We start from the raw sequence: 14807 nt of genomic DNA, 5'->3' as shown, positions 1-14807 counted from the left end.
TTCTCTTCATCACGCTCATGCATGCTTACCACACATTGAAGCTGAGCCCCTGCCCTTTCCAGACACAGCAGTTGGATTGATCTTTCTGGAAAAAATTGCAGCATATTAGACAGATTTTAGCATGGAATGCAATTAGATGTCACCCTGTAATCCACATCTACATTTCAAAGTCTGAACATCCTGAAAACCCATAAAGACATATGAGTTGCTCCCTTCCCCTTTCATTGTGTAGTTATGTCCCCTTCCTGGCCACTTCTTGGTAAACATGTCCCTCATCCTGATATATATTTCCTACATTCTGGTATAGTTGTCCCCATCCTGGTAAATGTACCTCATCCTGGTAAATGTCCTCCATCCTGGTAAATGTACCTTATTCTGGCATGTTCCCCCATGCTGGTAAATGTACCCCATCCTGACATATTGCCCATCCTTGTAAATGTTCCCTCATCCCGGCATGTACCCCATTCCTGGTAAATGTTCTTCATCCTGGTAAATGTTCCCAATCCAGGTAAATGTACCCCCATCCAGGTAAATGTCCCCCTTCCTAGCATGTACTCCCATCCTGGTAAATGTCCACCTTCCTGGTAAATGTCCCCCTTCCTAGCATGTACCCCCATCCAGGTAAATGTCCCCCTTCCTAGCATGTACTCCCATCCTGGTAAATGTCCACCTTCCTGGTAAATGTCCCCCTTCCTAGCATGTACCCCCATCCAGGTAAATATCTGGTAAATGTTCCCCTTCCTGGTAAATGTACCCTATCGTGGCATGTTTCCTCCATCCTGGCATGCATGTTTTCCCCATCCTGGCATGCATGTTTTCCCCATCCTGGCATGCATGTTTTCCCCATCCTGGCATGCATGTTTTCCCCATCCTGGCATGCATGTTTTCCCCATCCTGGCATGCATGTTTTCCCCATCCTGCCATGCATGTTTCCGCCATCCTGGCATGTATGTTTTCCCCATCCTGGCATGTATGTTTCCTCCATCCTGGCATGCATGTTTCCTCCATCTTGGCATGTATGTTTTCCCCATCCTGCCATGCATGTTGCCTCCATCCTGGCATGTATGTTTTCCCCATCCTGCCACGCATGTTTCCTCCATCCTGGCATGTATGTTTTCCCCAACCTGGCATGCATGTTTCCTCCATCTTGGCATGTATGTTTTCCCCATCCTGCCATGCATGTTTCCTCCATCCTGGCATGTATGTTTTCCCCATCCTGGCATGTATGTTTCCTCCATCCTGGCATGCATGTGTAAGGGGTGGGCAGACCCCTTACAAGGAGGCGCCGTTTTCCCCCCTGAAAGCTGTTAATGTTGATGTTATTAATAAAAATGTTTATACTGTTTTAGTGGGTTTCCCCTAGTGGCCGGGTGGGACGGCTGTCCCCATAGAAACTGTGCAGGAGGGAGGAGGAGCCGGCAGCTTAGGGGGAAAGGGAGTGGTGTGTGTGTTGAAGTCAGTTGATTCCGGGACGGGGGAAAAGGAACAGCCAGGGGCAGAGTGTGGAGCTGAGTGGACAGGAAGAACGAAGGGAAGGAGAGAAGAAGTGTCCTCAATGGTGAAGCAGAATTGATGTGGGTCCAGTCTGTGATAGCCGGAGTGGGAGCCTAGGTGAAGTAGAGTAGCCGGGCACATCCCCACTAGAGGAGACGACAAGGAAAGATTTCCCCGGACAGGAATTGTGACCATGCGCTACAAGATCCGTGCATTGAGCTGTCTGTGAAACTCTGTGCAATAAATATGTCGTTTGGTTTATCTGATCCCTGCCTGAAGAGTCTTCCTGCGGCTGATAGTATGCTCTTTTCCACCACACTCTGCCCCACAGAACAATCCCCTGTCCCAACAGTGACGGCGGAGCCGGGGGTTGGCCTGATAGAAAAAGGGGCCACGACTACAATCCCCGAGGCACCCCTGGCACCCCGTTACATGTGGCGTAGTCGGCAGGATCCGGATTATTGGCGAAGGGTCCCGATTCCATGGTGGGAAGAACAAGTGGTGCCTAAGGCGTTGGACCGGGCACAAGATGGCGCTAAGATGGCCGCCGTCTTCACGAGCACAGTGAGCGCGCGAAAGATTGGCGCCAAAAGAAGAACCCCGAGCTGGCCGGCGAAGAAAAAGAAGTGCGGAGTGCGCCGCTTAAAGAGGGGAGGTACTGGCCCCAGGATGATGTTGCAGACATGTGAAGTGGGCGGCGTTACAGGAAAAAAGAAGGGCCGCCTAGGCTGGGTTGAATCAATGTGCGAGACTGGGGGTGGAGTGTATCCAAGAGCGGGAAAAGAATGCCCGCCTCCACCTTCCCCAGGATCTCCACTGTCCCCGGCGCCATTACAGGAAAGGCTGCAAGAAACGCCAACTCAGAGACTGACTCCAAGCGAGATGGAGACCCAGACAAAACAGAGACCTGCAGCAGGTGCGCTGATAGCCACCAGCCTGGGAAGAGGACGCCTGCGGCAGAGTGTAGTCGAGGAGGCGTTTACCATAAAGTTGCCAGCTGTGCCAGGAGGTCCGGAGCGACCTGCAAAAATAACGTGGGTCACTTCCTGGGATGCGGCGACCGGTGAAACCTCTACTGAAGTCCGGGCTACTTACAAGACACAGCTGCAGCCGGGAAGCGAAGTCCTGGGAGCACCACTCCAGTGTCCGGAGGTGTTCACGCCAGGCGAGGTGAGACCTCCAACCCACACAGCAGTTCCGGCCCCGGAAGAGCAACATGCCCGGGAGCTGGAAGAAGATGAGTGGGGATTCTTTTGGGAGCCGGTGAAGCCGACACCCCTGACTCAGCGAAAGTCCCCACCGCCTGAACCCGATCCGGTGCAGGAAAGGTTACTGGCCGAGACCGTGGCCCGCGAGATGATGGCCGGTCCCCTTAGCGACGAGTTTGATCGGCAGTGTACCGTTGGCACCGTGGTCAAATTCAATCAGGCGGAGGGCTATGGATTCATTGAGGACGAAGAGACCGGTGACCATTTTTTCTATAACCGGGTTAACCTGGACACTGAGGGCTTCATACGCTGTACCCGGGAGAAAAGGTGAAGTTCCGGAGAGAAGTGGGATGCCGGGGCCTATTTGCCGTAGGAGTGACCCGGATGCCCACTGCACAAGAGGCCGCACAGTGGCAACAAGAGATCGAATGGGAAGAGTGCCAATACCGGAGACGTACCCAACAGAGACCGGTGCTGGCTGAGACTTCCCGGCCGAGAAACACGCTGGCGGTGTCGCCAGAAGTCATGACAGGACTGAGTGCTGATCCGGAAAAGGGGACACCGGCGGTGTTAGCAATTCACCAGAGTCTGGTCACACACCCGGTGATTGTCGTGGGTAGTCCCCAGCCGTCCCGTTCAGCTACCCAGTCACCTCCGCCGGGCACCGAGGGGCCAAAGCCGGAGCCAGAAGAATCGGAGACACCGGTTAACTATGAGCCGTTCCGGAGGCTGCGCCGCTTGCCAGGTCAGTCACTCTCCGATTATGTGAAGGCCCAGCGGGCCGAATGGCTACGAGCTTATCACCCCGTGTGAATCTCAGTGACCGGAGAGGGGGGGAACATTTTTGTGCTAAGAACCGGTAGTGTTGAAGAACCGGTGAAGTGTTATAGGTTGTAACCCTGTTTAAGTTACCGAGCCCGGAAGGAGCCTGATGCCGGACTGGGCGAGGACTCCCTCCGTGATGTTAAGGAAGACTTTGTTTGTGCTCCTGCCTGCAAAGACCGGGAGTGCTATGAAAGCCTCCGGGCACACTGCCTACAAATACCGGGAGTGCTGTGAAAGCCTCCGGGCACACTGCCTACAAAGACCGGGAGCTCCCAGGGAGGGACTCCGGGCGCCGAACTTGGACGCTCAGTGGTTGTCTCTGTGCAAGAAAGTTTTAAAGTTTTACCCAAAGTTTGCCTTGCTGCTAATTGTGTTTTACAGGTGCGGGCCTTGCCGGGAGGCTAAGGCAAAAAGAGGGGAGGAATGTAAGGGGTGGGCAGACCCCTTACAAGGAGGCGCCGTTTTCCCCCCTGAAAGCTGTTAATGTTGATGTTATTAATAAAAATGTTTATACTGTTTTAGTGGGTTTCCCCTAGTGGCCGGGTGGGACGGCTGTCCCCATGGAAACTGTGCAGGAGGGAGGAGGAGCTGGCAGCTTAGGGGGAAAGGGAGTGGTGTGTGTGTTGAAGTCAGTTGATTCCGGGACGGGGGAAAAGGAACAGCCAGGGGCAGAGTGTGGAGCTGAGTGGACAGGAAGAACGAAGGGAAGGAGAGAAGAAGTGTCCTCAATGGTGAAGCAGAATTGGTGTGGGTCCAGTCTGTGATAGCCGGAGTGGGAGCCTAGGTGAAGTAGAGTAGCCGGGCACATCCCCACTAGAGGAGACGACAAGGAAAGATTTCCCCGGACAGGAATTGTGACCGTGCGCTACAAGATCCGTGCATTGAGCTGTCTGTGAAACTCTGTGCAATAAATATGTCGTTTGGTTTATCTGATCCCTGCCTGAAGAGTCTTCCTGCGGCTGATAGTATGCTCTTTTCCACCACACTCTGCCCCACAGAACAATCCCCTGTCCCAATAGTGACGGCGGAGCCGGGGGTTGGCCTGATAGAAAAAGGGGCCACGACTACAATCCCCGAGGCACCCCTGGCACCCCGTTACACATGTTTCCTCCATCTTGGCATGTATGTTTTCCCCATCCTGGCATGCATGTTTCCTCCATCCTGGCATGTATATTTTCCCCATCCTGGCATGTATGTTTCCTCCATCCTGGCATGTATGTTTTCCCCATCCTGGCATGCATGTTTCCTCCATCTTGGCATGCATGTTTCCTCCATCTTGGCATGCATGTTTCCTCCATCTTGGCATGCATGTTTCCCCATCCTGGCATGCATTGTTCCCCATCCTGGCATGTATGTTTCCTCCATCCTGGCATGTATGTTTCCTCCATCCTGGCATGCATGTTTCCTCCATCCTGGCATGCATGTTTCCTCCATCCTGGCATGCATGTTTCCTCCATCTTGGCATGTATGTTTTCCCCATCCTGGCATGTATGTTTTCCCCATCCTGGCATGTATGTTTCCTCCATCCTGGCATGCATGTTTCCCCATCCTGGCATGCATGTTTCCCCATCCTGGCATGCATGTTTCCCCATCCTGGCATGCATGCCCCCCCCCCATGCTGGCAAGCATGTCATCCCCCCCCCATGCTAGCATGTGCGTTCCCCCTCCCCCACCCCATGCTGGCATGTGCGTTCCCCCACCCCATGCTGGCATGAGCGTTCCCCCACTCCCACCCCATGCTGGCATGTGCGTTCCCCCCACCCCATGCTGGCATGAGCGTTCCCCCACTCCCACCCCATGCTGGCATATGTGTTCCCCCTCCCTCACCCCATGCTGGCATGTGCGTTCCCCCACCCCATGCTGGCATATGTGTTCCCCCTCCCTCACCCCATGCTGGCATGTGCGTTCCCCATCCCCACCTTGGCACACGAGTTATAAAAAAAAAAAAGCAACACACAACTTACCTTCCTGCACACACTCCCCCGCTGCGCGCCGCTGGGTCCTCAGTTCCCATGCAGCCAGAAGACATCATTACGCCGACGCCGCTCGCTGACGCTGCTCCGTCTCCTAGGCAACACACCTGCTGCCTGGGGGAGGAGGAGTGTCAGAGCGAGGAGAAATGTCTCCTCCGCTCCAACACAGCTTTGATCTGCTGGCGCCACCGCACCAGCAAATCAAAGCAGCAGGATCAGGTGAGAGCACGCGTGCCAGCAGAATGGGCTCTGCGTGCCCCTGGTGGCACGCGTGCCATAGGTTCGCCATCACTGGATTAGAAGCTTGCAAGCAAGTATCTGTTGAATTGTGTTACTCTGCAATGTCTAATATTGTCTGTACATGTCCCCTCTAAATTGTAAAGTGCTGCAAAATATGTTGAAGCTATAGAAATAAAAATTATTATTATTATTCACTGACTATGTTTGCTGTCATTGTGCCTCTGCAAAACAAATTTGGAGCCATAAGATCTTGGTATTACATGGTGTATGAGTATCTGACTATATTCCTTAGCTTGGATGACCGTTAATTTTGAGCAAATCCCTAACACCAATTGTTGAAATGCAGCCTGAAACTTGCAAGTATTCTCCACATGCCTCACTGTTGCCTGCAGACACTCATATTGTACCGCTCAACAGCCCTTCGCAAATTATCTTCTTTTATAGGCAAATACTGTATATAAAAATTTGACCAATCATTCCAGAGCACCTAGTACAAATATTTTTGCACCCCAGTTCATATTTTTTCATGCAAAGTTGAGTCACTTGCCCTTGTTTCCATGTTGAAGGTGTAGCTCTTTGGTTAAGATACTTCCATGAAGACCACTTCTGGTCAGACTAATCCTAACAGTAGATGGAAGTAGCTGGATTCCACTAGTTTCTGCAAGTTCTGAGCTGATGGAACTGTGGGACAAGTTATGATTTTGAAAGTTATTAAGGATAAAGCTATGCGCCCACGTTGCGTTCTGTCCCTGCAGAAATTTCTGCGGCGATTTGAACAGCACACGTGCGCTTCAAATCCCTGCAGAAACAGTCCGTACTGAAAAGCCGATTTCATGCGCTCTGGATAGAGCCCCTCCCATAGACAGAGCGGGGGCTGCAGGCAGAGCGCACGAAAGAAGTGACATGTCACTTCTTAGAACGCAGCGCTTCAGCAGGAGCCGAAGCGCTGCGTTCTACTACGCCACGTGGGCATGGATAATGCACAATCTTCATAGATTATGCAGGGGACGCAGGACACATGCAGTTACGCTGTGGTGCAGAACGCAGCGTAACTGCATGCAAATACGCTACGTGGGCACATAGCCTAAGTCTTTTATCTGCTGAACTGTTGTCTTTGCTGACGATACCTTTGTTGTCTTCAACATTGCTGAATACTCAATGCATCCTCAAAAGAACTTGAACTGCACAACTTGAAGCCCAAATCTATGCCTAGGAGAGATCTTGCTGATGCAGTATAACTACCTTGTGTCTTGTTGCTGTGCTCAGTCTTGCCATGGTATATGACTAGTGACATTAAACTGCATTTCAGGTTGTGGCAGTTTCTAGTTATAAAGGGGTTGTACTTTTACATTGATGGTCTATCCTTAGGATAGGTCATCAATGTTAGATCACCCAGGGTCCGACACTTTGCATCCACACCGACCAGCTGTTTTTGGTCCCAGTGGTGGCAGCAGGCAGCCAGGAATGCTCAGTTGCGGAGCTGGTCCATCTTCTGATAGTGGCAGCAGTCGAGTACTGCATATCTGCCTCCTATTGATCTGAATAGGAGGCAGATGTGCAGTACCTGTCTGCTGCCACTATCAGAAGACGGATCAGCTTCAGAACTGACCATTTCCAGCTGTCTGCTGCCGCCGCTGGGACCGAGGGCAGCTGGTCAGCGTGGGTGCGGAGTGTTGGACCCTGGCTGATCTGACATTGATGACCTATCCTAAAGGCTGCTTTACACGGTACGACCGATTGTGCAATTTCACAATCGATCGTATCAGCCCCCGTCCTTTTTGCGTCACGGGCAAATCACTGCCCGTGGCGCACAAAGTCGGTAACCCCCGTCACACATACTTACCTCTCGTGGGACCTCGCTGTGGGCTTCCATTGGCCGGCGGCCGTGTGATGTCGCTGTGACGCCAAACGTCCCTCCCACTCCAGGAAGTGGGAGGCACGTTTGGCGTCACAGCGACGTCACACGGCCGCCGGCCAATGGAAGCGGAGGGGCGGAGATGAGCGGGACGTAAACATCCCACCCACCTCCTTCCTTTACATAGCCGGCGGCGGCCGCGTGACGCAGGTGAGCTGCTGTTCATCGTTCCCGTGGTGTCACACGGAGCGGCGTGTGCTACCACGGATCGATGAACAACTAAATTAAATGATATTATGGAACCTAGCGAGCAGTACACGACTCACGATTTGTGAGCGATACTGCGTCGCTAGGAGGTGTCACACAGGCCGGCATCGCCAGCGATGCCGGATGTGCGTCACAAAAACCGTGACCCCGACGATCTATCGCACGATAGATTGTCTGGTGTAAAGCAGCCTTAAGGATAGGCCATCAATATAAACGTAGGGGACAACCTTTTTAACTGAAACAGAAATATCTGTGTGAGGCTTAAAACTGAGAAACAGACAAACTCTGCTACAAGGAGTTTCAGGGTATTGGTAGATGGCATTCCTCCTATTTTTCTAGGTATATTGGGCCTGATTTATTGCTATTCTAACATGTAATTACTTTTAGGTGCTAAACAGTCGGTTTGGAACTTGGGCCACGCCTATGTTTTCTGGGCTTCTCAGTGAGCTGAATGTAGCCCGGGAGGAAAAAAGACTGGACTATAACGACGTTTAAAAAAAAGGGCTGGATGATTCTTCAGTACCCACAACATTTTTGGTTATAAATGACATAATAATATATTATGAAATTTAATGCCACAGGCCCGTTAGGGTTAAATGAAAAAAATGATTTGAGTGAATTCTTAGGATGATTTGTTCTATAACTTTCACATTGTGTATATGTATGTTTTTGCTACCTTGTTGCGATTCCATTAAGATTTGGGTATACATATTGTTTTTAACATATTTTAATTGTTTTGACATCAGCCACATGTGGTATGTGGATAAAACGGACATGATGTCATACCTACTCAGACCAGCTGAAGCACTGTGTAAGTGCGAAACGGCCGTCGTCTGACGTGTCCGGCGTGCTCTCCCTCCCCTCCAGCCCCCTCCGCACATGTAACCTCCACGCTTGAAATAAAGCCGTATCCTGCACAGCAAAAGATCTGGTGAGTGACGTTTTTCTTCCTACATTGGATTATACCTTGTCTCTCTGCACATGTGCACCCCAGAGCAGCATTGATTCATGCCTGTATGCTTCGGACTTTACTTTATGGATATGGTTGTTGCTGAGTAGTGCCCTGTTCCCTCTCTTCATTTTTGAAATTTATTGTTCAGACATAGGATTGACTTAGCCGCAGGTCTTACCCAAAGTCGTTGGAATATCACAAGCGGTTTCTTCTCCAGATATTTTAGGTATTCACATGAGTGGAAATGACCTGTGTTCTTTTGAGGTAGAAGTGGGCCACTGTGCGGCTGCACAGGTTTCACCAATGAAAATGTCAGACCCTGCCTATGGTAGTCTATAGGTTAGCTCACATGTCCAATTTTTCCTCAGACCCAGTGATCCATGTCTGATCAAAATCAGCAATGAAAATCTATGGATCTGTGAAAAACTTGGACATCAGTCAGATGCAGTCTATGTGTTGTACAGTTTTCATGGACTGATCATGTCGCGGGCGGGGAGGGCGCCGCCGCTGCTGCGCTCTCGCTAACGCTCGGGTCCGGCGCTGCTGCGGCTCGGTGGCTCGAACAGTGGGCCGGATCCGGGGACTCGAGCGGCGCTCCTTGCCCGTGAGTGAAAGGGGTGGTTGGTTTGGGGGATTTAGCCCGTGACGCCACCCACGGGTCGTGGTGAAGATGGGCACCACCGCTGCTGGTGACTGGGATCCCGGGAGCAATGGTAGGGAGCAGCTAGGATGTTGTTTTCCCCCTCCGTGGGTAGGGATCGGTGGTCTCGGGGCCCGGTGATGAGACGGGGAGGCAGGGTTGGTGAGGTGCAGGGTTGCAGGGACAGCCGGATGGCACGGGTGTACTCACTCAGTAAGAAAACGTACAAAGTCCTTGCTAAACCAAACGGCTGGATGGACGGGTCCCGCAGCCGGCTGCTGTGTCTCTCCCCGGACAGGTGATGGCAGCTGTATTTCCCTGCACCTTGATGTTCTCAGTTGACTACTATGGATCCCCAACGGAAGCCCGCTCCCCGGTGTATGGGTACCGGAGGAGCCCGTTTGCCCACAGGCGCTGGCCCTTGGGTCTCTAGCCTTAGGCGGTAGCTGTATACCCTCACGGTGTGGGCGGTTGCCCTCAATCAGGACTTTAGCTGTTAGGAAACCCCTGGGGTTCCGGTCACATTCAGATTTGACTATTGTCGGCGGCTCCAAGCCTAGTCGGGGTCCGATGGCCCTGCCTGTGTGTGCTGGCTTCACTTCGCTCCCCGGTCGGTACTGGCGGGCCAACGCCCAACCCCGGTCCTACGGTTCCGCGTTGCTCCACCACTCCTGCAGACAACCACCACCATCTGCCAACCTTGCTGTCAGTGCCTGGGCCACAAACCCAGACACCCAAGTGTTCACTCCTCTCACTTCAAACTCTGTCACTTTTGCCGCCTCCAGGCCTGTCAACTCCTCGGTGGGTGGGGCCAACCGCTTGACTCCGCCTCACCTGGTGTGGACATCAGACACAGGAGAGGGCAACACGGGTTTTGTGTTTGGCTGGTGTCCCTGTCTTATGGGGGTGGGGGTGTTTGTGTGTTATCTGTGACAACCTGGCTAGCCCAGGGCGCCACATTCCCCCTTGGTGAAATGCAGACCGTCCGCGGGCTGCCCATTCATCACCGGTTTTATTTTTTTATTTTTCAAAAGCTGTAAAAATATAAAACATTTTGAACAGTAAGCATTTTTGTGAGGACACTTAAACGTTGCACATATAAAACAAAACATTTTTAATACTGACGGACGGACGGATGTCTTCCGCTCTCTCACCCAAGAAACCTATCCCTGATGCTGCCCCTAAGAAGTGGGCAGCACTCCTTGACCCCAGTCCAGTTTCAGGCTGCCCGAGCGGGTACGGTTACTCGCACCCGGCTGTCATTTCAGGGGACACCACGTCCTTGGGGGACCCCTGACCCCCGAAGGATGGCCACCGGTCCTGGTGGTGGCCAGGCCCCAGCCTGCTGTGCTGCGGGCCCTTCCTCCAATCTGCCTCTCCGGAGGCGGCAACGGTTTCATCCCATAAAATTATTTACATGCCCACCAGTTCGTGGGTGGCCTGCCAGTTCTCGGCCATGTCCATGAGTAGTCTCTCATGCAGGTTGTAGACACATAAAGTCCCTCCGGGGACAACTTGCCAGCAACGGCCGGGATAATCACACAATCAGATGAAGGTCACGGTTGATTAATGTCATTCATTCACATATTTACATACTTAACATATGACACCCATAAATGGTAACCACTGAAACTATTTTAGAGGGCACCACTCCCAGGATTAAATAATCCAACAATAAAAGGATAAGGGATCACCCCAACACACCAAGAAAGGCATAAAGAAAAGGCAAGGTGGTGTGCAAAATGAGGGATACACCTTTAAGTACAAATATTGGTCTTTATTATAAACAAAGTGGACACAAACACATTAAAATCACTTAAAAAAGGTATAAAAAAACCCCTCCAATTTCCTTGTTTGATCCCTGTAAAGGGACAAACACCCCCCTGGCTGTATACAGAGGTCACACTATACAGGTAAATTTAAACAGGGCTATGTTAATATGTATACAACCAGAAGTCACTCAATAATAACTGGATCATAGGCATGAGTATAAACTTTACATTAAACATGGATACATAAATAATTACCACATACCCATAGATCATTAGCAGCACATATAAATAACAATCATATACGCAGTCCAGATAATAGAGATCCCTGAAAACAAAGCCCAGATACTACCAGCCTTAGGCTGCTTTCACACCTCCGGTTTCTGCAATGCGGCACAATCCGGCACTTTGCAGGAAAATCGCAACCGGTTTTTTTTGCTGCCGGTTGCGATTTTCCTGCATAGACTTTAATTAGTGCCGCATTGTGCCGCATGGCCTTGCGTTCCGTCCGGTTTTTGCCGCATGCGGCAGATTTAGCCGATGCGGCGGCCGGATGGAACGTTGCCTGGCACGTTTTTTCGTGCGGCAAAAAAAAAACGCATCGCGCCGCATTCGGCCGATGCGGCGCATTTTTCAATGCATGCCTATGGCGGCCGGATGCGGCGCGATGCGGCAATAACCGCATCCGGCCGCCGCATGCGGTTTTTGCCACTGCGCATGCTCAGTAGCATGCCGCAAGCGGCAAAAACCGGACTGGCCGCAAAGGAAAAACTTATGCAAAGGATGCGGTGTTTTCACCGCATCCGTTGCATAGCTTGCACAGCCGGATTGAGCCGCAGAGCTCAAGCCGGATGTGTGAAAGTAGCCTTAGCTGGATTTACCAAATAGTGGGATCCATAGCAACAAATAGCCAGGGTGGGATAACATGTTCCCCACGCGTATCGCTGTCACATGGGACAGCTTCGTCAGGGGTAGAATGTGCCCACCTAAGAAGTGGGGGTTTAAACAACCAAGAGTTTACCTCATCAGCTGTGTCAGAATACTTCCCAGCATTCAGAATCGCCGCGGTAGGCTACTTTCACACATCCGGTTTGAGCCCTGCGGCTCAATCCGGCTGTGAAAACTATGCAACGGATGCGGTGAAAACACCGCATCCTTTGCATAAGGGTACTTTCACACATCCGGATTTTTGCTCTGCGGCACAATACGGCGTTCTGCAGAAAAACCGCAACCGGCTTTTGTAACGCCGATTGCGGTTTTTTTTGCATTGACTTACATTAGTGCCGCATTGTGCCGTAGGGGCTTGCGTTCGGTCCGGTTTTTGCCGCATGCGGCAGATTTAGCCGATGCGGCGGCCGGATCGAACGTACCCTGCAACGTTTTTTGCTCCGGCAAAAAACACCGCATCGCGCCGCATCCGGCCGCTGCGGCGCATTTTTCAATGCATCCCTATGGAGGCCGGATGCGGCGCGATGCGGAAAAAAACCGCATCCGGTCGCCGCATGCGGTATTTTCCACTGCGCATGCTCAGTAGCATGCCGCAACCGGAAAAAAACGGACCGGCCGCATGTAAAAACTTATGCAAAGGATGCGGTGTTTTCACCGCATCCGTTGCATAGTTTTCACAGCCGGATTGAGCCGCAGGGCTCAAACCGGATGTGTGAAAGTAGCCTTAGTTTTTACATGCGGCCGGTCCGGTTTTTTCCGGTTGCGGCATGCTACTGAGCATGCGCAGTGGAAAATACCGCATGCGGCGACCGGATGCGGTTTTTTCCGCATCGCGCCGCATCTGGCCTCCATAGGGATGCATTGAAAAATGCGCCGCAGCGGCCGGATGCGGCGCGATGCGGTGTTTTTTGCCGGAGCAAAAAACGTTGCAGGGTTCGTTCGATCCGGCCGCCGCATCGGCTAAATCTGCCGCATGCGGCAAAAACCGGACCGAACGCAAGCCCCTACGGCACAATGCGGCACTAATGTAAGTCAATGCAAAAAAAAACCGCAATCGGCGTTACAAAAGCCGGTTGCGGTTTTTCTGCAGAACGCCGTATTGTGCCGCAGAGCAAAAATACGGATGTGTGAAAGTACCCTTATGCATGTCTCCAGCGTCCTGGAAGTCACATGCACGCTGGCATCCAATCAGATAGAGGCAGAGAGAGTTTCTGGGTACTGTACATGTGCAGGACTCCAAAAAGATGGCGGCCGCCATACAAGGAGACAGGAAATGCTCAAGTTCAGTTTTGGGAGCTATTAAATGTTTTTTTTTTATCAGATTTACGATTTATTTATTATTTATTTAAGAAGCGAACTATAGAATAAAGCACCAGGTATAACAAAGATGATCCCATACTAGCTGGAACATATATAGAAACAGAGAACATATGATAATGTGGAACAAATATGATAATGTATGTCTTCCCATCTGGACCCAGATATTTTATGGGAAACAAGGGGCCAAACTTGCCATGGAATATAATATAGAAAATATAGAGAATACTTTCCCAAAGGTGGAAAAAAGGCAATCAAATAATCCCTATATAAAAAGGGATATTATATTTATTCATATTTATTTATTTTATATTTATATAAATATATCCCTTTTTTCTCCTTTGCTCTTATAATTGAATTCTGCCAGGTCTTATTCCCAATAGGGTCCAGATAGTAAAAGGCATCACCATCGAGGCTCCAATTGGGACCAGGGTGGTCCTATACCGGCTACCTAAATGGTAGTTTCCCTGTACCTAAGCAGGGGTTGGCCTAGGTTGGGGCGTGTGGACCTTCTGGGCCCAATGCTATCAGTGGAGGGCAAGGGGACAGAAGAGACAGTCAGATCCTCTTCCCGTCTACTGTGTGGGGCCGGTGGAGACTCAGGGGGACTGGGTACAGGTGCAGCCCTGGGCACTGGTTCACTGGCGGTTACTTCCGTCTCCTTTTCCTCCACGGGTCGTGGGAACATTATTACCGGAATAAGCACCGCGCTGTTCTGTGTAGGCCAGTCCGCTGGGAAATCACCCATTACTGTGTGGATCACCTCTTTCTCCATCTCCTCGGTTGGTCTGGGGGTTGGAACTTCAGCTGCCACCTTCAACGGCGATGGGCACCTCTTCAGGTGGTCCCTGGACACCGTGGCTGAAGTCTTCCCCTGGTCACGACTAATCTGGTAGGCCTTCTCATCTTCCAATTCAGTGGGTTGTATGACATACGGGGTCTTTTCCCACTGGTCATCAAGCTTATGGGTTCTTCTTTTTCATTTCAGCACTACATCTCCAGGTTTAAAGGGGCCATCTGGAGCCCGCTTGTTGAAGTACTGTTCCTGCTGTTCCTGGCTCCGACACAGGTTCCTCTCTATGTACTCCTGGACCTGTCGGTACTGCGCTCTCCGCCGAGTGTCCCATCCAGTAGTCGAAGGGAGGGCTTCTGGAGCTTCCAAGCCCATTTCTAGGTCCACCGGCAACCGGCCTGGCCGAGCTTTCATCAAATACGCTGGTGTACATTTGGTAGAGCTAGAAGGGATGTTATCGTACATATCGACCAGGTCAGGCAGCTTTTCTGGCCACAGGTTCCGCTCTTCTAGCAGTAACGTCTTC

The 14807-nt window shown here is 51.4% G+C and overlaps 1 long non-coding RNA gene across 2 annotated transcripts in view; it reads right to left on the bottom strand.

Moving 5' to 3' along the window:
- The window catches only part of LOC142290484 (uncharacterized), an 84426-nt gene extending 72133 nt beyond the window's left edge, over positions 1–12293 (bottom strand). For both annotated transcript variants that reach the window (XR_012750321.1, XR_012750322.1), the window contains exon 1: positions 12245–12293. This is a non-coding gene — a long non-coding RNA (uncharacterized LOC142290484). The remainder of the gene's footprint in view (positions 1–12244) is intronic.
- Between the last annotated feature and the right edge of the window lie 2514 nt (positions 12294–14807).

The sequence above is a fragment of the Anomaloglossus baeobatrachus genome, chromosome 2, assembly GCF_048569485.1.
Source record: "Anomaloglossus baeobatrachus isolate aAnoBae1 chromosome 2, aAnoBae1.hap1, whole genome shotgun sequence".
Taxonomy (NCBI): Eukaryota; Metazoa; Chordata; class Amphibia; order Anura; family Aromobatidae; genus Anomaloglossus; species Anomaloglossus baeobatrachus.
The sequence above is the reverse complement of the archived record's forward strand: the minus strand, read 5'-3'. Positions and strand labels throughout refer to the sequence as shown.